We start from the raw sequence: 26,858 nt of genomic DNA, 5'->3' as shown, positions 1-26,858 counted from the left end.
GGTCTGATATCCATGCGGTTAACATTTTCACAGCTCCACTGTAAAGTGCCAACTAGTCTGTAGTTGGCTACATCCAAAAGCGCGTCCTACTACTACCAAAATCTTACATCAAAACACTACGCTTGTCGGGTCAACTCAGTCAGCGAAATCAATTTCCCAGAACACACCGCAACCTACAAACATGGCCAACCCGGACGACACTCCCCAGGACCCACTTCCACTAACACGTTCCCAATCACCAGACTTCTGATCACTCTCACCATATAAAAGAGACTCACAGCACACTCGACGTGAAGCATTAAGCCTTTGTATCGGTGCATTACTAAGCCTGTTATTTCTGTGATCACAATTCTGGTTTCCTAGTTTTTATGTTTTAACTTTGCCCTGTTTACTCTGTTTGAGCCTGTTTTTGACCTTGACTTTATCGTATTGGACTCATGATAACTTTTGTTGGTTTGTTATTTTGATGTATTCCTTATGCTGCTGTTCAGGTTTGGATGCAGATGTAATAACAGAAAATATAGTTACAGCTGCAAAAGGCTTAGCTAACACTGTTAGTAGTTATTACAGACTATTCAGTCAAATAATTTCCACTTATGAACCTGGTGTCATGACTGTTTGGCTGGACGTCTTGGGAACACCGGGCGAAACATAACCCTTACTAGATTTGTTAACATGCTAAACTATCATAGTAACATTCAGCATACAACTTCTCCTCCCATGAAGCAGCATGCGGGCTATCATGAGAATCCTCTGACTCTAAATCCTAATTACCCATGACAGCATGGAGCTGGCATGGTGGCAGAGCATATGGCTTTGGAAGGCTATATTTCACACGGAGGGGACAGGCCAATCTATCCAGGGCCAACTCTGATGATGCAGTAAGGGATATGACTGTGCATCCTTGACCCCACAACAGCAAAACAGCTAGAAAATAAGGCTGTCAGCTTGAAGAGTATGAGTCGTTGGTCTCTGTCCGCATGCTCGAGAGTAAAAATGATCCACTTTAGAAACCGCTCCAGTTGGCTCAACCTCACGCAACTGATAGGAGAACATCACAGGATGATGAATACCGTGGGACAGAGAGCACGGGGAGTGAAAGGAGTACAGGAGGGCGATACTGTAGCCATGTATCGTGAGTGTACACGTTTTAGGCATTGCATCATTTGTTTAAAAGTAGATAATTGTACTCACACTAAAAAAGTGGGCAAAAATGATACCAGTAAACTCGCAGAGAAGTTGGTATCAGTATTTAGTATTGGTCCATGGTAAATATCTGAAGCATCAGATCGGCTTCATCCTGGTCTAATCAGTCATGCACTCACGGTTCATTTTAATAGGAACACCTGCACATTCATGCAGTTATCTAATCAGATTGCTCAATAGACAGATAGATTTTCTTTCTATACTCACTGATGGGACATTTGGGAAAGCATGCCTGTGTTTTGAGGGACACCATGCAGAGCAAGTGAAGTTCTTTTAAAAGAACGAATTTCTAAGTGCCCTAATATTTCAGCTTTAAACACCGTAGCAAGGCAAGGTAGTCTCACGTCTCATTAATTTTCTCTGGAGATGAGCGCAAATCCTGAGCAGAGGATTGAGAAAGTCAGAGTGAAGGAATGCATGCAATGAGAGCGGGGGAAAAAATGGCTCAACATTATCTACAGCCATCCAAGGTCTGGTGAAAGACTTGGCCAGTCTAAAACCTTCCACTTTTCCCCCCTGATAAAGTCCTTTGTTGAGTTGGTAGTGTGTTTTGGATCATTGTCTTGCTGCATGATGAAGTTCCTCCTGATTAATTTGGATGCATTTCTTTGTAAATTGTCAGACAGAATGTTCCTTTAAACTTCTGAATTCAGTCTGCTGCTACCATCACGAGTTACAGCATCAATAAAGATTAGTGAGAATGTTCCAGAAGCAGCCGTGCAAACCCAAGCCATGACACTACCTCCACCATGCTTCATAGATGAGCTTGTATGTTTTTGGATCATGAGCAAAACCTTTCTTTCTCCACACTTTGGTAGAAGTTAATCTTGGCTCCAGACAGCTCTCTTATCTTCATGTTGGCTTATCCTTTTTAACAACAAATGCAGTCTGCACAGGGGAAACTGAAGGCTAAAACCAAGATGTTCAGAGCTATTTATTGTTTAAACAATCAATCTAAACAGGACACGCCAGGGTAACAAGACACACCTGTCAGTCACATGTTCCAATACTTTTGTTTGCCTACAAATTGGTCTATGTTCTATGTCATTTAACACATCTACATACAAATACCAGGAGATAAAAGCTGAAATTCTGTACTCTCTTCTAATATTCATTTTGATCTCAAACCCAAATGTCTTCAGTCTACAGCAAAAAGAAATTAATTGGCCTTGTCATTCCAATAGTTTCGGAAGGGACTGAAAAAAGAGAAAAAGAAAGGGTGGCTTCGCTTTGATTTACCCTGAAACCAAAGCATCTGAAATCAAAGCTTGCTTCAAATATATAGCTGTATAGCCTCGGGGCATGCAGGCATTGAACTGTGAACCAACAGATCAGAAATGTCCCGTCCTCCAGATAATGTGTGCCTGATTGGAGGCCATTACATAGAATTACACCACTACTCTGTGTGACCCCTGTGTGTTTGTGAATGCCTGAATCTGGAAAAGTCCCTCCTGCAGCAGGGGCTTAGTGAGTTACTGAGCTAGATGTGCAACATAATATTGCACGAGTAACAGTGAAAATGGTTCAGGAGGGAATAAACCATGCGTAATCCATTTCCATCAGGCCAGTCTGACAGATACAGTGCTGTTAAAATGCACAGACCTGTCCTGGTGGAATAGGATCTATACTGGGGGAAACAGCTGCTAATGAGCTGGAGAAAGGGCTTCCAGACTGAGAAGTACATCTACCACTGTGATGACTGACATATGGCCAGTCACTTAACACAACCCCCCCCCCCCCCCCCCCCGCACTTAAAAGTAAACATCTATCAGATCCAATCCTAAAAGCAGAAACCAGCCATGCCACATCCTTCATGTCAAAAAATTAATAACTCCCTGCCACAAGATGACAACTTCTATTAGTCGATTTAGGATGTAGCACAAAACATTTACTTAGTTTGTCTTCTCTTTTGATTTCTTTCTGTCTTTTATTGCCTGTTCTGTTGCATTTCAGTAGTAATAACTAATTTAGGTCACCAGAGGTCGGGTTACGTTCTGTGCTGAGTTTCATATGTTCACCTAGTGTTCTCAGGAAAGTCTCTGAAACCACTGTACTACAACGATCATTCAAATTGGTAGACGATCCGATCCTTTGCACCACATATGAAACAATACCCACTGGCAGCTCTGTGGTTTCTAGCTCTGTGCTTACATATTTCAGTATTAACGTGGAATAACACATTAAAAAAGTATTGGAAAAAAACACACAAAGAAAAAGCAGTACTGCAAGACAAGGTAAGGCAAGGAACCAGCTGAAATCCGTAAGTAATTATACCCCGTATCTGTGCAAATTAACATCAGCTAGCTTAGTAAACTGATGGTCTATAAAAAGGCTTTTCGTTACCAAGGTGTCACACAAGAAACATCTCATGATGGGTAAAAGCAAAGAGTTCTCCCAAGACCTTCGCAACCTTGTCGTTGTGAAACATATTGATGGAATCGGATACAGACGTATTTTAAAACTTCTGAATCTTCCAGTAAGCTCCTCGCAAGATTTCTGACCAGGGAGTCAGAAGAATAGTCAGTAGAGTAGCCCAAGAGTCAAAGATCACTCGGAAAGAGCTCCAGAAACACTTGGAGGCAGAAGATACCATAGTCACAAAGAAAACAATAGGCAATGCACTCCACTGCTCACGCTCACCCTACAAGACTCCATTACTAAAGAAAAGACATCTCAAATATCGTTTAAAGTTTGCTACAACTCATTTGGACAAGCCTATGAAATACCGGGAGAGGGTAATCTGGTCAGACGAGAGTAAAATTAAACTTCTTGGCTGTCATACTACACACCATGTTTGGAGAAGAAATGGCACTGCACATCACCCTAAAAACACTACACCAACAGTGAAGTCTGGAGGTGGAAGCATCATGGTGTGGGGCTGTTTTTCATCTCACGGTACTGGCAGACTTCATATAATTGAAGGAACGATGAATGGAGCCTTTACCAGGAGATTCTTGAGAAGGATCTGCTGCCATCCACCAGGATGATGAAGATGAGACGTGGGTGGACTTCCAGCAGGACAACGATCCAAAGCATACAGCAAAGGAAACTCTCCATTGGTTTCAGAGAAAATAAATCAAGGTGTTAGAATGGCCCAGTCAATCACCTGACTCGAATCCAACTGAACAAGATTTAAAGACAATGTGTTTAGAAGAATGAGCCAAAATCACACCTGAATACTGCGGAACATTCATTTCTTCATACAGGAAGCGTCTTGAAGCCGTCATTACAAACAAAGCCTTCTCCACTGACTATTAAATACATTTCAGTTAGCGTGTTCAATACCTTTTTCCTGCATCATTCCTTTTTATTACACATAACTTCATTTATGGACTTAAATGTTTGGATTTCTTGAGTTAATACTGATGTCTGGTGAAAATTTCATGTCAATAACCTCATTAGAAATATATTTACTGAAAAAAATGTTGACACATCCAATACTTATTTCCCCCACTGTAATTCTATGCTTCCAAATTTGGGGCCCTGTATTCCTGTTCCAGCACAATGCCCCTGTGAACAAAGCGAGCTCCATGAAGACATGGTTTGCCAAGTTTGGAGTGCAAGAACTCGAATGGCCTGCACAGAGCCCTCATCTCAACCTCACTGAACACCTTTGGGATGAACTGGAATCTCAACTGCGAGCCAGGCCTTCTCATTCAACATCACTGCCTGACCTTATGAATGTTCTTTCGACTGAATGGGCACAATTTCCCACAGACACACTCCAAAATCTTGTAGAAAGCCATACCAAAAGAGTGGAGGCTGTTATATCTGCAACTCCATATTAATGCCCATGGTTTTGGAATGGGATCTCCAACAAGCTCATATAGCTGTGATGGCCATGTGTAGTGTAGCTACTAAAGCCAACTAATTTAACACAAATTAAACAACACACTAATCAGTGTGAAATCTAGATGTCTGATTTACATGTTAGCTTTGTTGGCAGATTAGGGAAGCAAGCTAAATCTACTACTTATAGTACCTACACTCACCAGAGGCACCCAAGATACCTGGTATTCCCTTCCAGGCTTAATTGTTCCTCATGATGTCTATAAACACCTTTAACGAGAGGTCGTATATGACAGGATAAGATGAAACCACGTTTCCAAGCTTTTCCTCCATTTTTGTGGAAAAAATGAAGAACCAACAGACTACGGAATAATTCGAGCCAGTTGTTTGGCAACAAGCTTTACCTCGTCATAACTAATTTGCATGGAATTCAGAAAACCTCAATTCAAATGTTACTTGTTGTGCTATCGCTTTGTCACTGAAATCACAGCTCCCTAGAAAACCAATGATTGCCTGTCACTTGCTAATGTGAATGTAGGGTTATGCTTAAAGATCAAGTAGGGGACAAAAAAAAAAAAGCAACTGCTGAAATGCTTTATCATTTAAACCGGATCAAACAGGTGGGTTCTTTTAACACCAATACAGCTCTTCTGACCAGCTTGTGCAGCGTGAATGTCATAAGACTTTGAGTTAAAGTAGACTAATTCAGCATGACAGTGAAGAGGACCCATTTCAGCCTTTTCACACCAGCACCATTCACAATGAGGGAAGCAACACTTTCAACACTAACAGTGTGAGTATGATCTTGTGGGTTGGGGGTGTGCGGGGGACACCCCAGGGCCTCAAGGGTTACCATGGAGAGATTTTCTCCACGCTCTTCATGAGCAGCAGGAGGGGGAAGTCACATCACAATAGTGCTATTGAAGAAGCACTGAGTGGATACGGGGCGGGACTTTTCCCATTAATCAAATAAAAGATAAGGCCTCAATGATATTCCATGCAAGCGCAGATCACTTTTGTAAGTTTGAAAGTTAAGACGGGTCATCCGAGGTCTCGCCAGTTTTATTTCCTGTTTATTTGGCATCGCATTAAACTAAGAGCGTCATGGTTCAGTCTTAAATCCGTGTGTGAATGAGTGCGAGTGTGTGACTCAGTCCCCACCCCCCTTACCTCAGCAAAAACATTCACTTTCTTTCAAATGGAGCTTCTGCAACTTTACTTCAGCCCTGGCCAGAATATACTCCATTTAATCCTCCCTAAACAACATTTCACACGCATCCCTTTGCATAAGTGGAAAAGCACAGTGCAGTCTAGAAGACAAACCCTCACGGTCATGCTCAAGAGCCGAGCAGGAAATTGATTTTAGATGCCGTTAGCTCGCCCTTCTGACAAGGGGGGGGGGGGGGGAGCCACAAAAACACTGAACATCCCAGCCAAACAGCCCTCACCTGCACTAATTTGGACACAGGCAAAGCTGCAATAAGAAAAGAGAAGATAATGATGATAAATAATAGTCCAGAATACAATTAATCTCCTTGAGGTTCCTCTTCAGGGAAGGCGAGAGCATCAGCGAAATCTCTACTCCGCCCTCGCCTCGCTGCAGGACGTTCCAGGTGACAATACGCAGAACAAAACATCTAATACTGCACTCAGTTCAGACATCCATTCAATTCTCTTCCCACTGATTGACCTGATTGCTGCAAAGGTTTGATTGCTACATTACAGCCATTCAAATACTTCTCATGTCTTATCCTTTCTTTGGAAGTTGGAACACAACATTATGTACCTTTATGCAAATGATGTCCGTGCGTACCTGCTTGAGCAGTCTGTGATCAGCAGGTTGTTATTAGCGCTGCTTTTAGTGCGTTGTGAAAAATGAGGTTCGCAAGCTCCAAGAATTGCTCAGGATTTCCACTAGTACTTACCTTTAAAAGCATGAAATCGTGTTCGTTTTGTGTCTGTGTAACTGCTTCAGATAACAAAATTACATGGGATTTTGACCACAACAAGGAATGGGACATCCACATAACGAGGCTTGTGAATTCTAGCTGAACTAAAAGCTTGTAGCCGTCGGCCTGCGCTGCTTCAGTTTTGCCCATGAGGTGGCAGGGTCCTGGCTTGAAGGATAAAGTCCACCCTGAACAACTTACATAGCAATATGTATTATTAGTATATAATGATGATTATGTCTTTAGTGGTCATGTATACATTACAGCACAGTGAAATTCATCTCTTCACATACCCCAGCATGTCAGGAAGCTGGGGTCAGAGCGCAGGGTCAGCCATGATACAGCACCCCTGGAGCAGAGAGGGTTAAGGGCCTTGCTCAAGGGCCCAACGGTGGCAGCTTGTTAGTGCTGGAGCTTGAACCCCTGACTTTCTGATCAGTAACCCAGAGCCTTAACCACCAAGCCACCACTGCCCCCATCATTTCATGATTCTTATGTTGACTTAAAACGTCCTTCCTCAACATGCTAATCTATTTTCACTTTGGTTAACGGTTTCCTAAAATACCCTCAATTCCGCTTGACTACTCGCTGATAGCGGCACCAATGGGAATTCATCTCCATCTAAAGACAATGGCGCAACAGCGTTTTAATCCTTTAGTCCGTCCAGTTCTCGCAGAAGTTCTAAAGCATCAACTTCCATGCGAATACCAACATAGGCACCATTGCCAAGTCTGTCATGACGTAGCATGAACGTAGCAGTACATTCTGGAACTTCTCCACTACTTCTACTATAGATTTCTCATTGATATGACCTTGAACGTCGCTGGAAAATGGCGAGGGGGAAAAGGAGCTGTTGCTCTGTTGGTTTTTAGGAGCTAACAGCAAATACAGATTGTTATCAATAGTGTTTGGGTAACCGTGCTGGCCATGTCACCATGCGTCACAACATTAACGTCTCACAAAGTAGAATAAAAATACACCACCTACCAACAAATGAGCACTAAGCTTCACCAAGTACACCATACATCTTTCAACGTAAATATATTGAATGTGTTTCAGAGTTGGATTTTTTCCTTTAAAACCAAAACCAGTTATTATGGCAGTGTTATTAAAATAGCCCTGACAAAAATGCCCTAGTAGATATTTTTATGTGAAGCTAGTCTACACTGAAATGTCCTTTCTCTAAATAGAAGGTGATTCTCATATAGCAACAAAATATTTGAAACCCACTTTCGTGCTCCACAAGGGAAGTACACGCATGCTAGAGCATGCAATCTCTGTTACGAGCCAAACTACAGCTCGCTGCAACACCATGCACTGCCCATCAAGTCGGATTAAATCCAAGAGCGCAGGCTGGCTTCGAAAAAGAATAAAAAATGTTTTTCCTAACCCTCAGTGGTCTTAACACTCAAGCAAAAATGGGATGGTGTGTCTGGGGCAGAACCATCAATTGAGAGCCAACATACAGTGGAACAGTCATGGCAAAAGAGAGGAAGTTCTAGGCTTGATGACCTGTGTTCATGGGTCTGCTGGAGAAAATGGAGAAAGAAGAGTGCATTGCCATCGCCAGGAACAATGCTGGTCTATCATTGTCATGGCAACCCTCTTAATGGTGACAGGCCTTTCTGAGTAACCAATCATATCGTCCCGTAGGAGTAGAACCCACCCCTCCACCGCATGCATCGCCTTGGGCAGGTACGCTCTGTCAAAGAGACAAATGAGATCATGAAGGCCTGGAGTGTAGGGTTTGACAGCACCTGTGTCGTATCCCTGGATCTCCTGCTGTGCCTGCAACAGTGGGAGTTCCCTATGACAGACAGGCTCTGGGTGGAGAACCCTGAGGTGGTCCAGCTACTCTGCCCAGGTGGCCCATTTGTAACTGGGAAAGAATGTGTTGGTGTGTGCGTGAAAGGGAGATAGAGAATATGTCTGAATTATGTGCATGAGCAGCACAGCAACATAAGGAGCCTATGTAAAATGTGTGTCTCATACTGAGAGAGACAAGTGAGACCGCATGAGTGTGTGAGGTGTGACAAAGATGAGCTGTGTGTGTGTGTATATGCATACTGAGCATATTGAGTAGACAGCCCTGTGCTTCTCTAGGCTGTGTGAGTGAATCAGAGAAGGAATATGATGTTAGATCAGTAGCCATATACCCATTAAGAGCTGGATTTATCTGTCTGAAGTGATCCAATCATAAGTGACAGTGAGAAAAAAAACAACAACAACACGTTGTATATGTGGGGCGCACGGTGGCTTAGTGGCTCATTAGCACGTTCACCTCACACCTCCAGGGTCGGGGGTTCGATTCCCACCGTGGCCCTGTGTGTGTGGAGTTTGCATGTTCTCCCCGTGCTGCGGGGGTTTTCTCCGGGTACTCTGGTTTCCTCCCCCAGTCCAAAGACATGCATGGTAGGCTGATTGGCATGTCTAAAGTGTCTGTAGTGTATGAATGGGTGTGTGAGTGTGTATGTGATTGTGTCCTGCGATGGATTGGCACCCTGTCCAGGGTATAAACCTGCCTTGTGCCCGATGCTCCCTGGGATAGGCTCCAGGTTCCCCGTGACCCTGAAAAGGATAAGCGGTATAGGAGATGGATGGATGGATGGACGTTATATATGTGAGTTGTATTCCTGCTGAGAAAAATAAGTGAGTAGGCCAAAACGTGTAGAGAGTAAGCAGTGCATCTGTTAGTGCTGTCCTTTTATGAGCTTCGCAACAGAAAAGCTCTAATGTCAGGTCTAATCACGAGTTCGAATTCTTACTCTCTCTCCCCTGTCAATCACAAGCTATGTTTCCATCCAAGCTGCTAATTGAACTTATACGAAAAATCACAATATCGCATAAAACATTGCCAGACGAAGCACCGTTTCCATCCCATGTGTTCGATGAAACAAAATCGTCACTTCCGGGGGAAACTGGCGCAAAGTAAAATAAATTATAAATATAAATATAAATAAATATAAATAAATTTTATTTTACTGATACCGATGACTAAGTTGGGCAGTTTTTAAAACTGATACTGAATGAAAACTTAACGCTCAATGTAAAATACTGCTGAACTTTATAATGAAAATAAACAGTACTGACTGTACCATGAAAATGTACTGCACTTTTTTTAATGAAATAAATATATAAATATTAATATATACTAACTATTATATATAATTATAAAATAAATATTAAAGTAAATAAAATATACATCCAAACTGAACCGACAAGTAACAAATTGAGATAGAGACATGCAAAATGAACCAAAAAAAAAACACTTCAAATAACACAACAAAATTTGTCAGTTTGACTTTTTATTTCGCCTCTAGAGGCCGCTCTCATACTACAGAATGACAGCGGACCCTTCTCAGCCGGTCCTGCTACGGACGCGACCAGGAAAGACTATCATGTGAGAAAGTTCTGGGAAGTTATTATACCAAACGATTTTGATGACGGACTTTGGCGCAGGCATTTCAGAATCACAACATTTGAAATGCCGTGCAACGAGATCCGCTGGTTAGTCCGGTTATGCCGATCCACCACGGCCCATTTCCCACAGAAAAACGCATTGCCATTGCGCAGTATAAGAGTTCATCCGGTAAACGTGTTCCCATCGTAGTTTAAACACGTCCCCTTCATCGAATGAAAAAAGCATCTGCCTCAATTGAGCACGTAAGTATTTTATGCGCATTTTGAAGATTTTATTCGCATCTGGTGTTTCCATCCAGCCTTTTTTTATGCAGTAGTCCAAAATTCGCATAAAAATACGTAGATGGAAACATATCTCGTGTGACACTAGCCGATCGTGGGTTCATGTATGTGGAAGAGGGCGGATAGCGCTTTCCTCTGAGTCGCAGTTCGAAAAGATGAGGTGGCAAAGATATTTACTGTTCACGTAAAATATTTACAGCAGAGCGTGTATCAGCACTATACCGTGTTCGTATTGCAAATACCAACATTACCTGCGCTCCAAATGGAGTACAATGGAACCACATACCACATGCTATACGCGATGTTCTCGAGTGTGCTCAGTTTTTTTTAATCATTTTGTATTTTTGAATAGCGTCTCGTATAAAAACGCAAACGTTTCGCGGTAAACGAAAATGGCGCTGAAGTTACGATGCAGTCCAAACCCATCTGGGAAGCTGCGGAAGAACGCTCATCAGTTAACACGACTTGCACACGGTAAATTAAAAAGGCAAAGAGTTGAAAAATGATGGTCGTGAGGTGTCCGTGCACAGCACAGTGTTTTCATTAGCCCAAATTTGACGGATCCTGCACGGAACACAGATGCTGATTTATGAAGAGAAGCATACAGCTCTATAATAAATCCCTACTGTGTTTTTTCTTTTTTAATCCCTGGGGACACACACACACACACACACACACACACAGGCCTTGATATCAGCGTTTGTTCAAAAGGGACTACTTATGCTTTTTATACTTAATGCATTATTTTGTGTGTGCAGACGCAGAAGCAGTGCTAGCTGCATTGTTCACATACTCGCCTCATGTACATCTAGAGGATTTAAGCAGCATCCATTGGATGACATGTAAGTCAGATGCCTGTCAGATATTTTTGTGTCAACTAGACACAAATGTTAAGCAAATTTCATGGCAATTATTTTGGAATATACACCGATCAGCCATAACATTAAAACCACCTGCCTGATATTGTGTAGGTCCCGCTTGTGCCAACAAAACAGCTCGGACCCTTCGAGGCGTGGACTCAACAAGACCTCTGAACGTGTGCTGTAGTATCTAGCAACAAGATGTTCACAACAGATCCTTTAAGTCCTGAAAGTTGTGAGGTGGGGCCTCCGTGGATCGGACTTGTTTGTCCAGTACGTCCCACAGATACTTCATCGATTTGAGATCTGGGGAATTTGGAGGCCAGGTCAACACTCTGAACTCTTTGTGATGTTCCTCAAACCGTTCCTGAACAATTTTTGCAGTTTCGCAGGGCGCATTATGCAGCTGAAAGAGGCCACTGCCATTAGGGAATACCGTTGCCACGAAGGAGTGTACGCCAGCATGCCTTCTTCCCATAGTGCATCCTGGTGCCATCTCTTCCATCCATCTATCCATTTTCTATACCGCTTATCCTACAGGGTCGCGGGGAACCTTGAGCCTATCCCAGGGAGCATGAGGCACAAGGCGGGGTACACCCTGGACGGGGTGCCAATCCCTCGCAAGGCACATTCTGACCCGCTACTTTACTTTTGTACACTGGCACTTCACCACATGCAAGTGACATGTTAATATGCGTGCAATTTACATTCCGAATGAATGCAGGATTCACGATCCAGATGTTTTGAGTATTTTTTTTAAACCCCCCCCCCCCCCCCCCCCCCCCCCCGTAGTATAAACTCAGAGCCATACTCAGAGCTGCAGCAGAGATTAGCTTCATTGACTGAATGATCGATGTGATCACCAGCCGTATAAGAATCACAGCATTGATCCGTATCTGCAGAGGTCCTTATGAAACCTGCTTTGCAAACACAAATCCTCAATAAATGGCTGCAAATTTAATCCGGAGCTTTTTTTTTCATTTGCAAGTCATTCTTTGTCACACTTGAGGATCAACATTAGTCTCTTAGGATGTGGCTTTAGGTTTTACACTAACCTCACTGCTTATGTTTCACGGGGCAGGATCGACCTTTTCTGTCACACAGTAAAGGAAAAAATAAACTGTACAGAAACCCTGAATAACACTACTGTATGTGTGTTTAGTCCTCAGTGCCCTTTCCTGGAACAATAGGTTGGAGGTTAACAGCGTGACTAAATCCACTCTATCACACACTGGGAGTCGGAGTTAACATTTCAGATGTACTCTCCTTTACAGCTCTTTCTTGTTCTATCCAGAACATGAGAAAGTAGAATAAACCGGTGTGTGTTTTAAAGCATGACAGATAAGAGCTTCAACAGAGTGACTCAGAGTCACTAAAAGTTTAAAATATTTTGTGTCTGAGAGCGGCTGTGCACTGAGGTTAAGGCAGATCAGCGAGTAACCACAGCTCCAAACCCAGACAGGAAAGCAGACAGTGTGACAGCTCAGTCCTCATAGTGGCAGCCATAAACATGTCTTTCTGGTGTGGTAACACAGTCATCAGAGAATATACAGAATATTAAATATGCATAAATATGCATTTGGTTCATGTGAATTAAACCCTGATGTGTTTTCCTCTCAGTGTGGTTTGTTTGTGAAGTTGATAACACGGCAATCTAACTCGGGCGTGGACTAAAATAACAGGTTCGATTGCAGCGAGGCAGCGATTCAACCCTGAATCGACCCAACTGCAGGGAGCAGTAGTTATTTATATCGTTATCCGGTTGTTTTCTTGCGATTTTTACGGTTTCTAACCTCACTTGGCAAAGATTTGTTTACCTTTTTCCTTTGCCATATTTCTGACCGGTGATGTTTTTTGGTTGTGTAGTGTGAAATCAAACCAATCTAAATAGTAAATGAGCCAAAAGACTCAATTTCGCTCTGATTCAGACTTGGCAAATGGACTAACGGTGTAAATGCGCCCAAAGAGGGCGTGAGCGAGGTGGTCTACTTCCAAATGACTTGCAGGAAGTGAAGCCGACATGCCGCGTGTTCTGGGTCGCGGTTTTTATTTTTGTAGTGTAGCGCCGAGCTTGGAAACTGAGCTGCGAAGAGCAATCGGAGCCAAAAGACCGAGCTGTAGAACTGTAGACGTGTGACGTGTTCTAGATATTTGGATCAATTAACAAAAAAGTAGAACTTGAGACCAACCATCAAAAAGTCTAGTCCTTCTTGTTACTCATTTGGATGCCAGTAACTTCCTTTAAAATAGACTTCAAACTGACAAAAAGCTATTCCAGACATTTGACCCTGATCTTGCCCCTGCTTGGATCGATTCCAAAATCTAAACACTTCCTTCTTCTGCTGGTTACAGTGATTCAACATTCAACCAATAGTGCTTGAGATATCGAGTGAACAAGAATCTTGGAAGCATATGCATACACAAAACATTTAAACTAGCGATGTATCTTTTATTTATTACTGGCTCTGTGCTCGTCATGCTCGGGTAATTGCTGTCGTATTTTTGACTGATGAATAAAAAAGTTTTACAAGTGTATTTTCAACCCTACACGCGCCTCAGACGATGTCTTTAGGGCATTTCCTTTTTATAAATTATGTGTAGTGTGAAAACAAATCAAACCAAACAGTAAACAAACCAGCATTACTAGGGGTGTAACGATGCAAATGTGACAAGGCGCATCGTAGAAAGTGCGATTCACTTTGTGAGGATTGGCGAAATCCTGGCGGGACCGAATTATGCATCTGCACTATTTGAACATCAAAGGTCCCAAACCAATGTGCAACCCATAGAGTTCAAATATACAGAGCACGCTGACCGATAGCTCCAGATCATAATGACACGCATTATAGGTGTTACGGCTACACGATCATTATGAAAGTCAAGACTAGGTCTTCAGTAGCTTTCAAACAACAGCCCTGCATTGCTGCATTCTACAGTGCCCAATAAAGAGGCCAGGGAGGACGGGCATTTTAGCCGACTTTGGAGCTTTACTTTCAGTTTTTACATTTAAAATGACGCCTAAGGCGTTGCCACGGAGCTCATTATGTTTCAATCGATCATTTACCCAGGTCAGAAACTTTGTTTATTCAATTTATTTTTTGAGAGAATTTTTAAATGTATTTATTTATGATATGGTGAACTAATATTACATGTTGTTTACAATATTAAACCTCTGGTCATAGCAATTTCTGGTTTATAAAGTGTTATACAAAGAAAAATGCATATTATTTTGAAATAAAATTTAAAAAAGTCTTTGGGGTAGCTGTGGCTCAGGTGGTAGAGTGGGTTGTCCATTAATCATAGGGTTGGTGGTTCGATTCCTGGTCCACATGACTCCACAAGCCGAACTGAACCCCAAGTTGCTCCTGATGGCAAGCTGGTGCCTTGCATAGGAGCTCTGCTTTCACTGGTGTGTGTGTGTGAATGGGTGAATAAGCACCAGTGTAAAGTGCTTTGAGAACCACTAAGGTTAAAAAAGCGCTATATATAAGCGCGGAGCATTTTTCTTCATTAAAATTTTGTTTGAAATATTCTGAGAATCGAATTGAGAACGCAGTACCGTGAATCTAATCGAATTGTGACGTTGTGCAGTTTGGCTAGTGTGACACTTTCGGTAGTTAAAAATGAAAAGGCTTTCTATAACTGATAGAAAGCTCTTTTTATGAAACATTTAATTAGTCAGTCTATAAGTACTGATATGAGTTTCAGGCTAATCTGAGAAAATAGATATATTTTAATCACGTGAACAAGGTAGACTCCTCATGAGACGTGTGTTACTGTGTTTAGGTTCTATGTCGGGGGTGCAATTAGGAATATTATTTAATTTAAAAAAAATATATATTTTTTATGAGGTATGTACTATAGGGAGTTGAACGGCTGGAATTTTTAAGATTTTAATACTACAGGCACAGCACTTGAGGTCTGTGTGTGTGTGTGTGTGTGTGTGTATTTGTATGCTGGTATAGTTTTGTTGATTTGGTTTGAAAGGCAACAACAGAACGTAACTAGCAACTCTTCTGAAGTGGCAAAACTGTAAGAAGAGACCAGTTGAACAAGAGGTCAGAGGTGAACAGGTGATGAAGTGCTGGTGAGGAAGTGTGCTTTACTAAGCACAGCTGAGTGGGAACTGTCATGAAGAGACGTTCACTTTCAATAGCTTCTTTACAAGTGGACTGTCACAGCACAGTCGAAACACGTGTGTGTGTGTGAGAGAGAGAGAGAGAGAGAGAGAGAGAGAGAGAAGACTACAGGCTATGAGCAGGTGAGCTAAAGAAGATGTGACCAGAATACACAGCAGCCTCTCTGCGACATCTGTTAACGCAAGTGTTACGACATGCCTTACTGTCACTCTCCAGACGACCCCACTGCACCACAGCCGCAATAAACGAATACACAAATTCATCCGACTGCCATCAGCCTCAAAATTTTTTAACAATATTACGCAGCAGTGTCTGTGATGAATGTGATCGGTTCCGGTTGGCGGTATTCGGGCGAAGAGACAGAAGCTCTCCCTTGTCCACAGGGAGAGATTAGAGCAGACGAGCAGCTACGCATCGCCAGCTGCACAGGTGATTAGATATTTAATCAGTGAGAAGTTTGCTGACTTCAGGTCGGTGGATCACGTATGTACAGCATTACCGCACTTCCTCGCATGGTGAGGCGTTCATTGATTTGACAAAACCCACTGGATGAGCTACAACTCTCCAGGTTCTTCATCTAAGGCACCCCTGTAAAATCAGCTCATTTTAATTTCAATTCAATTCAATTCAATTTTATTTGTATAGCGCTTTTTACAATAGACATTGTCTCAAAGCAGCTTTACAGAAATATCAACACGGTATACAGATATTAAAGGTGCGAATTTATCCCAACTGAGCAAGCCACTGAGTGGCGACGGTGGCGAGGAAAAACTCCCTAAGATGTTTTAAGAGGAAGAAACCTTGAGAGGAACCCGACTCAGAAGGGAACCCATCCTCATCTGGGTAACAACAGATAGTGTGAAAAAGTTCATTATGGATTTATATGAAGTCTGTATGGCGTTAAGAGCAGCCGTAGCCCCAGCAGTCTGGAATTAGAGAAAATTTGAGCTCCATCCAGAGGCAGAAAGGATCTGGATCTCTAGTATCTCCATAAAAACCGTTAAAACCGTTTAAACCGTTATACAGAATCTACATAGAATTACAGCAAACTGAACGAAACGATGAGTTGTGAACATCTCTACTGTATACCTTTACGCTCGTTAAAAATGGCAGGATAAGAATGTGCTATTTGAAAACACCCCCCAAAAAAGCAGGAAGTTAAATGAGTTTTTATTTATCACGTCAACAAGTGGGATTTCAGTGTAAGAGACATGAGGTAGAATAACAGCGTCGTAATCTCTCAGATTTATAAAACAGAACCCAAATCTGTGAAACAAACCACAACACACACATGATCTTGCTAATCACTTGAATGATATGCTAGCTCAATATGCTATGGTGGTTCTGGGGTTTTCAAGCTCCACACCATTTTCTAATCTTACCACGTGATTGGTCCAAACCCATAAATCCCATAAAAAAGGGAAATTTTACACTAAATAACATCTGTTGCATGAATCAGAAATATATATAGATATATTGTTTGTTTGTTTAAAATCAAAACCTCAAGAGGTACTTTAACGTTTCCATCACTGAAACACGTGATTCACCTCCACAAGCTCTTCGAAATAAATGAGATAAATAAATATGAGATCTCTAGGAGAGCCACTATACCACATATTAGACTTTCCCAAAACAAAGCCTAAGAATAGTTTTACATGTGCTAAGCATGGACAAAGAATGTATTATATTTGAAGACATTTCTAGGAACCCTGTCCAGGGTGTACCCCGCCTTGTGCCCGATACTCCCCGGGATAGGCTCCAGGTTCCCCGTGACCCTGAAAAGGATAAGCGGTATAGAAGATGGATGGATGGGTGGACATTTCTAGGATACACAATACGTATCACAATGTATAAGTTTGCTAACAAATTACCAGCCAAACACACGATAAAAAAAAACCTTGTGAAAAATTTGTGAATTCAATAATACGTAAGGGATAATCCATGGCTACGTGTGCATCACACGATTTTAATGCATGACATAGAGGCAAAGAACTATTGGAACATGGGACTCCCAGGTGTTCCTTGTTACCCGGGTGTGTCCTGTTAGATTGATTGTTTAAACAATAAAGTTCTTTGTTCGAATGTTTTGAGATACTGGATTTTTGAGTTCCATGAGCTGTCAGCCTTAATCATCAAGACTAAAACAAACAAAAAAAGGCTTGAAATATTTCACTTGATGTGTACTGTACCTAGAATATATGAAAGTTCTACTTTTTGAATTAAATTACGGAAAGAAAAAAAAACCTTTACACGATAGTTTCATTTTTTGACCTATGCTGAAACTGAAGTAATCCAGGTCAGGAATGTGACACGGTGGGTTTAACGCAGGTTTTATCTCATAGTGGCGTCAGTAACATGGAAAGTGTTTTTGAATCAGAGGAGTTCGATTTGACCTACTGAAGCATTAGTCCTTCTCTCTCACGCTCAGAGAGGATTTAGTTAAGAAACACGCCCATGCTGATGAGCCCTGACTGATTCCTGGATCGTTTCATTCATATGACAACAGCTTAGGCTAGAGGACTAATCTGATAGAGCTAATACCAAATTAATCCCCATTCCTAGCTCAGAGGATAGAGACATGAGTATAAGGGCATCTTCTGCAGGTCTGCGTGCAATGAGAGATGCTTGCTATGTAATGAGCGACGGCATCGTGCTCAAATCCGATTTACTGCTAGAAATTGATTCTGGGAAGGTAGAGGATGTAGCTGGGTAAAGCGTGACTTTGAGCTCCAGCGCGATAAACCACACAGATTTGCCAGAACTGTACAGACTGAAGAGTGTGGTGTTAACTACTATCACGAGAGCCGATTCAAACACGGATAAAGCGAGACCCCATTTTAAGAGCAGCACCATCAAAATGTCTCTTAAAATGGAAGTAAATACGTAAAACCGTCAAACAAAAACGTTCTTCTTTTCTCTCCTTCCTCCATCGCCTTTACCGTGTGCAATGTGCAGTAGGCTTGAGGCAGGGCGCTTGCTAGGAAAGAATAGATGTGCAAATGAGGCAGTAAAGAACTATTAATAATGATTTCTGCTTCACACCTGGGTGTCTGGAGCTGCACCAGGCTGAACCCCTGCCCAGGCTTGGAGCTCTGAAACCGCAGCACACCACTTCACCAATCACAATCTCAACCCAAGCCGATTCTCTCGTTCCGCTGTCAAGTCGCTGGCACAGCTTCACAAACTGAGCTCCTGAGATCTCTGGAATTGTTCTGAGAACATTTCAAGGTGAGCGGGAAAACTTTCCCTATTGTAAGTGAGCTACATGTTGAGTACGACTGAAGCACCAAGAAACCACAAAGCGTGACTCCATATCAAATCGACCACAGGACTTTTCCGCCAGACCGTCTCAGATTTTGCTGATTTTTGTTTTCATTTTTTAATGAACTGTCCCTTTAACAAAGTATTATGAAGATGAAATTTGGTATATTTATGTAATTATTTATGTAGAATCAGAATTTTCAATATCATTCCAAACACTGGCATAACTATATATAGTACTACTATATATATACTATATAGTAGGTAAGTATGCGGTTTCAGACGCAGCCATGGTAACCGGCGGAGCTGCTGCTTTGGCTCTTCTTGTTGCACGGTGCACCCATGAAAAGTTCCCGACTGACCACCTGTCAGACAGTGCGTCAGTACTGGGTTGACCCGGTACCACCGATACTTATGAAAATCTGGCACCGTCAACTTTTTTCTTTTTAGTACCGAATAGGTACCGAAGTACCGGTACTTTTGACAACCCTAATACAAGTACACAAGTATTTGCGTTAGCTCAGCTTGATTCAGCTTAGAATTATATACTATCCTAGTCAACAAAAACATTACCAATATCATGCCAGGAACTTTTAGGAATGTTCTGCATGTTATAGCGGTTTTTATTTTATTCAAAGCATCAGGGATGTATCAGTGTGAACCTGGTGACTGGAATCATGGTCGATAATGAGCTGAAATACTGGACTAGTATCTGATTTGGCATATTTTCCAACATGTCATGTTTATTCCACTGTAATATCACTGTAAAAGTGTCAATACCAGATCAGTATCACGTATCGGCACATACTCATGGCTCTGACACTGAAATTGTTCTAAAATTAGAAAAAATAATCGTACATTTTAACACAGCGTTTAATATTCTACGTGAACAGTGCCAGCTTACAGTTCATCCTTTAGTTGTTTAGTTCTACAGACATTATTACAGTCAGAGTCTGAATCCTGTCTGAGTGGCCAACATTCCTGCTGGGACTGTGTGCAGATATTGTATACTGCAAAAAAATTTCCGCTTCATTATTCGGCAGCTCTGCGCCAGGCTTTACAGCTCGGAGGAATGGACCGAGCACTGAGGACTTCCCCAGGGTTGGCTGGGAAATATCCGAGGGTGGTGAAGGGGGGGGAAGTGAACCGAACGAGTTTATGTGGGTAAACCGCGAGATCGTTCTGAGTTCTGAGGACAGCGGGGCAATGATAGAACTGAGAGCACCTTGCTGAAATAAATAAATCATTGCTGCTTTACACTCGGTGTCAGCAGCTCTAGTGGATGTGATTATATTATGGGGGAGTGAGTTGAGGGGAGTGTGTGTGTGTGTATAAAAAAAATATAGACAGAGCAAAGGAAAAAAAGTCACCAGGGAAGTGATGTAAAGACAAAAAAAAAATCACACACAGACACCAAGAGAGGGTTAATAAACAAGCAAAAAAAAGAGAAGGACCACTTATAAATCTTTCATGTGGAGGTGTTCAGCAAGGAATTACAGCACAACTCTCTTAACCCACTTAGTCGATGAATCAGTCCGTTTCTACCACTGAAAACGTACGGGATAGAAACCATACAACATTTATATTTATTACACTACATTTCTATTTTCTCTAAAGAGACCTAACTGAGACAGGATACAATTGATTAGTTGCTCGCATGGGTTTGAACTTAAAAACTTTTTAACCACTGAGCCTGCCCTTGTGTGGTGTCTGGGACATTCCTTCAAGCTGAGCCTGTGTTTCTGTTCTGAGCTGGTGTGCAGATTGTGGACAGGAAGTAGCACAGCACTAGCACAGACTGAGCACATGCATTGTCGAACGCACGTTCAGCCAGAGGTCACCGTTTAAAATGGACGTAATGGATGTAAGAAAAAGAAAAGGTGTGGGTAATGAGCTCAATTTACTATACTGAGATTGTTGCACAGCCAGATTCGAAATAACTCCCCAGCACGTGCTGTAATAAGGAGGTGGAGGATGTGCGAGGTGGTGGTGGTGGTGGTGGGGGGTGTTTAGATGAAAAATTACAGTGCCATCATACTGCAAATAGGTTTAGGGCTGGGGGGGCGGGGGGGCTGTGACAACACAACATTCGTATCACGCAACACCGGGAACTTGATTAATAAGCAAATTAATCGGGTGATGACACGTCGTCTTCCTGACAAAGACATTTCATTCACTGAATTCCCACACGGAAGCTGTGACGGACAGCTAACCAAATTTATGGAAATGAAACTTCGACGTGGATGTAGAATTGGGCTTGGCTCATGACAGCAGGCTGTTTAGGCGCACAAAGCAGCTGTTCAGAAACGAGGTTCGTTCTGCAGTGTGTAAAACGCTCACACGCTCTGGAAGAACATTAGCCTGAAAACTGCTGGCATTTTACACACACACACACACACACACACACACACACACACACACATTTTACTATCCTTGTGAGGACTTGTCCTCATTGGGACCAGCCAAATGTCCCCAGAAGGTCACAACTGCCAGATATTCCTACCTTTATGGGGGCATTTGGTCCCAACCATGACACACACACACACACACACACACACCGTACAATCCTTGTGAGGACTTTTCCTCATTGGGACCAGTCACATGTCCCCAGAAGGTCACAACTGCCAGATATTCCTACCTTTATGGGGCATTTGGTCCCAACCATGACACACACACACACACACACACATACACACACACACACCGTACAATTCTTGTGAGGACTTTTCCTCATTGGGACCAGCCAAATGTCCCCAGAAGGTCACAATTGCCAGATATTCCTACCTTTATGGGGGCATTTGGTGCCAACCACAACACACACACACACACACACACACACACACACACACACACACACACACACATAGAGCCTGGCACTAATCACATAACCGATCACAGGCAAAGGCATTAAACCCAATATCATCCCACTTAAAGCCCTCATGTACTCTGCTCTAATTCCATTAACACAGTTAATACAGCAAATGTAGAGGTGTGAGACAAGGTGAGCGTGGCTTTTGCAAAACTTCTCACTAGCACCACTGTTTAAGCGAGAGTGCCCGTCCTTCACCTCCTCATGTAATAAATGAGTGCTACATTTAATCAGGAGCGGGGGTGAGTGAGAGGGTAAATTGGGCAGCAGAAGTGAGCTTGATTTATGATTTATGCACCCGCAGTGCTAATGGAGAGAAAACTCTGGGCAGTGACAGGAGAGCGCCACACACAGTCTCTCCTGTTTTCTTGTGCACCACGTGTCCTAAGCTTCATCTTCAGGCATTTGAGATTTGCGAGTAGTATAACTGGAGTGAATTCGGTGTATGTTGAATTAATTTCCGTTATGAAATTAAAATGGGAAAACAAGGAAAAAGCTTTTTATATTCATTTTGTTCACACTTGTTTTAAAAAATATATATATACTGATTCAAATATTGCACTGGCACCCTATTTGAATTCTTCTTCTTCATATTATTATTATTATTATTATTATTATTATTATTATACTTCCTATAAGGAATCTATGGCAGGCCATAAAAAGCTTTGTGTGCTTTTTATGAAATTTGGCAGAATGATAGAGGGCAGTGTCAGCTACCTTCACAAGGTTTTTGCACCACCAATAGGGCAATTTTTGACATAATTTACAAGATCACAAGCTCAAATCCCAAAGATGTCAAAGCCATCCATGGCCATGAGTCCAAGCGAGCAAATTGGGCATGCTCTTTCAGTGGGTGGGGCCAATCAAAGAGATGCTAGCCAATCATAGTTGTCTGTGTGCTCATGTATGTGGAAGAGGGCAAATAGTGCTTTCCACAGCGTGTGTGATGCTGCCTTGTGATGCAGTTTGGAAAGATGTGGTAGGCTGGCTTCCAGGTCATTCAAGAGCGTTGATTCATTTTAGCCTCAGAATGAGTGTGAAATGCTGAAAAACGAGCAAAGGAGAAATATGAGAGCTTTTTGTAATGTCTATTGTTTTAAAGCCAAAAACTATTTTCAACATCTTGTCAACTCATACATTTTATTTCACTTTAAAAACAAACAAAAAAAAAACAACCAAAAAAAACACACACACACACACACACACCGTACACACACACACACCGTACACGGACACAAAGGCCTGCTACTATTTGTAGTTCTCATGCACAAACAAGTTCAACCCACACAGTCACGTAACTGATCTAAAGTAAACTTGCATTGTGCTTTCTGCATGAAGTCTCTCAAATGGAAAAGTATAATTACAATAAATACAGAGATCCAGCAGCAGCGTACATGCTGTGACCTGTGCTTCTGTCACAGTGTGCTCGTTAAGAGAAAAAAATAGAAGGAAATAAAAAAGTATCACTTGAGATGACATCAACTCTCATTTACCGTGAAACTGCAGGAAGGGGGAAAAGGCGACACTTAAAATAAACCAAGCTGGCTCTTCCTCTTAGGACTCTCAACGATACGACGTGATGCACGGTTTCTCACCAGGAGTCCTACAGGAGTCCTATGGACAATTAAGCTCCCGTGAATACCTGCTAAATATGTTGGATTTGCTCGCCATACATACAGATGGCAACTGGATAAGCCTTGATACCAATTAATGCACAAGACGTCTTTATCGAGACTTAAGATCTAAGGCGGGAAGAAAAAAATGTCGAGATTATCTGTAGATAAAAAGGCTTTACGTGGACACACGGGGACACTAAGAGCATTTCCTAAGTACTGTCTGAAGCAGGGGCATTAATTAGAGAAGAATGGATTGTTAATGGTCTGAACTCTCCACCATTATTGCCATCACCATGGTAACACGGGAGGGAAAAACTGGGCGTATCAGTTGTGAACTGAATCTTGCTACGCGAAACCCTGGGATCAGTAAAATCCCACTGCACACACAGATTGCGCAAGTTCACTTTTTCTGAGGAGCGAGATTCCCTCGGACTAATCCGAGTTTGTGAGAACGGGGAAATGGGTCAGCGATGTCTAGCAATCTCTAGAATCCGTAGATCATTAATCAAAAAGCGAGATGATACAACACATGAACGACAGCACATATGAGAAACATGAAGGACACATTAAGTCACTGACAAACTGATGAATATTGAAACGTATTCAGGGCTGATTTAATTATCATGTGTAATGCATCCCATCCTGAGTCCGTGTTCCCGTCTTGCACCCAGTGTTCCCAGTGAATCCATGCCCCTGACCAGGATGAAGCACATACAAAGAATGAATGAATAAATGAATGCATGTGTAATGGCAAAAAAATCCGAGCAAACAGGCAAGAACTTGTCATATTGGTCTTCAACCCGCTTCATTTCATACTGTTATTGAAATTTTTAGCAGGCGACAGAAACTGTAACGTACGGGTTAAGAAGAGCAGCGAGTGAAGCTTGTCATTATGGGTGGGTGATATGGCAAAAAAAAAAAAAAATTGTATCATAATACTTGAGGACGTTTCTATGATACGTGATAAGTATCTCGATGTGTAATTTAGCTAATAAATAATATAATAATAATCCCTACAAAAATGACTAAAACTAAAAAAAAAAAAAAAAAAAGGAAAAACTGAAAGAAATCTACGGAGAATTTACGATTTTACTTTACAGTCCCAATTTGACAGAAATGGATCAAAATCGAAGCAGTTTTTCAAAATGGCCGTGGATTTTCCACAGTTTTGGGCCGAGGCGTGTCATGTGACGTCATCACGACGCGCATTCAGCCAAAGCCCTCTTCGATTCAGGTGCGTCCAACATGACTACAGCTAAAAGGTCTCATTTACCAACAAATATCACTGCGAAAGACCGCCGTGCAAAACCTTCTTTCCTGCAATTCCCGTTTCGCCAATTCAAGTAGTTTTCCGCAAAACAAGCACACAAAAAAAACTTAGAAAACTTAGCAGATTTAGAAAAAAATGTAAAATAAAAAGCAAAATCAAGCGTTTCTGGCTGCAACTATCGCAAAAATAAAACTCTCCGAAATCCTGTACGGACTCAAGTTTTCAAAAAATATCATTCTATTTAGTTTAGAATTATTAAAAAATATATATATTTACAGTTATAAAAAGATATCATGATACATGATACATCACGATGATGCATCAGAAAAGTGTATCGCTGCATCGTTTATTACAATTTCAGAGTTATATCCGCATATCATTCGGCCCTACTTGCCATTTTGTAGGTCGGCGATTTAAACTGAATGGACAGAGAGCAGGAGACCTATCTGCATGGCATTTATATGTTTACACTGTAGCCTACAGACTCTTGTTTTGCAGAAGACATTTAATTCCTCTCCCAATACATGAAGCAGTGGCAACAGCGGTCTTATTACCCAGATGTCTAGCTTTAACTAAAGAGAGTGGCAACTTTTTAATCAGCATAAACTGCATACTCCGACAGAAAGTGGTCATCTGAGCGACTTTATAACGGACTCATCCCCAACCTTTTCGGACGCATTCAAACAAAAACGCAGCTTTCTTGAAACCTTTTTCGATCTGATAACAATATCTTGCTTCGAAAAGCTCATTCAGTCCCGGTGTTCCAAAGTTTGGTTAGTAGCTGGCGCACGTAAGGACGTGCAGATAGAGACTGTGACCCTGAATGTTCGTAGGCTTGTCACACACACGCACAAAAAAAAAAGTGTTCAGTAAATAGCATGGCGCATGGGCAGAGGTCCTGCGTCCACATCCAGACAGCGCAGAGCTTATCAAGTTAAATATTAGAAGCAAAGACAAATCAGCGACATCTCATATCTCTCCTGCTGCTGAGGCCTGATGGAAAATAAGGTTAGTGACTTATCCCTGGCTTTATCTGAGCATCTGCTATTAGAATAATATGTTGACTTTTTTCTTATACTGTCACGTCTAATAAATACGGAGGCTCCACTGGCATAATGCGTCGTCTGTTTCTCATCGGATTCTTCGTACTTAGTGTGAAGACTTAGACCAAGGTCAGAGCCGAACAGCGCTAAGTAACAAGACCTATAAGAAACTTTTAATCCGACTGCTTCCATACTAGTCGTTGTCCTGGATAATATACTTTACATGTGATATTTACTTATTAGCAGACGTTTATGTGTTTTGCGTTAACATCACCCTATGCTAGTATGAGTCATCACTCAAAAATACGCCAAAAGATTAGTCTTTTTCTCCTCGATAAAACAGGCGACGTTTTCAGACTCTCTGACATGAACTGACACCACTTTCAAGCCCCGCCCACTTCACTTATTTCACATGCTCTCGGCGGGACTCGAGCACCATGCTGACTATCTGTCAAGATACATAGTGAATGTTTTCAGTTGATTCGTGCGAAATAAAATCTATCGCTTTATGTTCGACTCGGCCAACGTTACGCAAGTATATTTAACATCCGTTAACTATATGTATCTAACACTTTACAAATAAGTTTAATGGTCAGGAATATTAGACAGTGATTAAATACGCGGTCATGGACATTAGACAGTCAGTTTGTAAAAGAATTATATTTAAAATGTACTGTTATGGGTTTTTTTTTCTTCTGTTCACTGTGCATTACTGTAGAATCACCTAAAAGCCCACCGTCCAGCTGAATTTTCACGACTGCCACTGCCAGCAAGCAGTTCCTGACTACACAGCTGATATTATTATTACACTCTCCCCTACTCTCTTTAAAGTGCCTTGAAATGCGCAGTAGACGTAGACATAATTTCCACTGAAACAGGAAGTCATGGCATGACATATCGAGTGGCTCCTCCCCTTTTTAAACAGCCATTAGCGTTTAGCTTACTTCACGGCCCGGGCTAAGCCGTAATTGACGGTTAGTACCGTGGATTTTTATAACGTCGGGGGCGGGACACTTCAGATTCTAGAGAGTATTTGTTTGGACAGAAGATCTGATGAGACCCTGAAGTGCAGAATGATGTCATCGAAATTATTGATCCGTATCGATGGTAGAGAGAGTGTGCAAATTTTGAATGTGTGTATCTTCTAAACGCGA

General features: G+C 41.9%; 1 protein-coding gene and 1 long non-coding RNA gene across 10 annotated transcripts in view; one reads left to right on the top strand and one right to left on the bottom strand.

Moving 5' to 3' along the window:
* The window catches only part of LOC108275206 (neogenin), a 136,729-nt gene that overhangs the window by 89,843 nt on the left and 20,028 nt on the right, over nucleotides 1-26,858 (bottom strand). The window lies entirely within an intron of this gene.
* On the top strand, nucleotides 10,495-14,012 carry LOC108275209 (uncharacterized). Its single transcript, XR_001814657.3, has 3 exons — nucleotides 10,495-10,607; nucleotides 11,405-11,488; nucleotides 11,618-14,012. It is a non-coding gene; the product is annotated as an uncharacterized LOC108275209 (long non-coding RNA).

This window comes from Ictalurus punctatus, chromosome 14 (genome assembly GCF_001660625.3).
Source record: "Ictalurus punctatus breed USDA103 chromosome 14, Coco_2.0, whole genome shotgun sequence".
Lineage (NCBI taxonomy): Eukaryota > Metazoa > Chordata > Actinopteri > Siluriformes > Ictaluridae > Ictalurus > Ictalurus punctatus.
Note: the sequence above shows the minus strand (reverse complement) of the source record. Positions and strands in the feature narration are given on the sequence as shown.